Source organism: Manis pentadactyla, chromosome 10 (assembly GCF_030020395.1).
Source record: "Manis pentadactyla isolate mManPen7 chromosome 10, mManPen7.hap1, whole genome shotgun sequence".
NCBI classification, from domain to species: Eukaryota; Metazoa; Chordata; class Mammalia; order Pholidota; family Manidae; genus Manis; species Manis pentadactyla.
The window spans coordinates 36,584,409-36,585,619 of NC_080028.1; the positions used below are offsets into that span (position 1 = coordinate 36,584,409).

The 1,211-nt window shown below is 38.4% G+C and overlaps 1 pseudogene; it reads right to left on the minus strand.

The window, feature by feature from the left end:
• Positions 1–656: 656 nt before the first annotated feature.
• On the minus strand, positions 657–757 carry LOC118927316 (U6 spliceosomal RNA; annotated as a pseudogene).
• Between the last annotated feature and the right edge of the window lie 454 nt (positions 758–1,211).

The window sequence follows — 1,211 nt, forward strand, 5'->3', positions numbered from 1 at the left end:
AAAGCTGACAATTAATAAAGAATGCATGAATTCATACATAGATTATGCATTTTTTAATTTAGCCCTTATATTTTAAGGAACATTTCCTATGAATACAGTAGCCCCCTTTTCTGCAGTTTCACTTTCCTTGGTTTCAGTTATCCTTGGTTACCTGTGGTCTGGAAGCAGATGACCCTTCCTCCTGACATATTGTCAAAAGGTCAGTAGCAGACTGATGCTACGTCACAGTGTTTACATCATTCACTTCACATCACCACATCATGCAGGCATTTTCAATTCATCACAAGAAGAAGGGTGAGTGCCATACAGTAAGATATTTTGGGAGAGAAAGAGACCACCCTCACCTAACTTTTATTATAGCATATTGCTTTAATTGCTCTATTTTATTATTAGTTACTGTTGTTAATCTCTTCCTATACCTAACTTACAAATTGAATTTTATCATAGGCATATACATAGAGGAAAAAACAGCATTTATAGGGTTCTGTACTACCTATGGTTTCACGCATCCTCTGGGGAAATTGGAACCATGGATAAGGAGCAATGACTGTATACAATGCTAATTGGACTGTTATTTTTCTCTCAGCCATGTTTTTGGATTTTTGACCACATACATTCTCTCCATATGTTTAAATACATAGAACATATATAATTTTTAATATCTACAAAATATATTTGTAGTATGAAATGTACAGGGACCATGCTAATCTTCTCTGCATCACTCCAATCATAGTGCATGTGCTGCCAAAGCAAACACTATATATGTTCTATTTCTTGGAATTTTGTCTGTAAGGATTCCTTATAGCCTGAGTTGAAGCAGGCTTCCTCTAGAAATGATCTGCTCTTCTTCCAGGTACTGCTAGGGGGTACTACCAGCCCAGAAACCCTTGAATCTAAATGGCATGTAGCTTTTCAGACCATCCAGATCGGGTGAATTTGGCATGTAATTAAATCACGCAGGCCAAGCTTGTGGTTACAAATTCTCAGGGAAGATTTGACCCCATTCTCACTCAGAGCCAAGGTTCAAGTCAGGTACTTTTCCTTGCAGTCTCCTGGAGGAGTCAGTTATTTCTAGTTCATCCTTCAACCATGTATTATTACCCTTGTAAGTCACGGCTTTTTTGCAGAGAGGCCTTATTAGATCCCTGTTTTGGGCAGTCCTAGGCTTTGTCTCCTATCCCTGATCTCCTGCTCACCTTCAAAAACCTAAG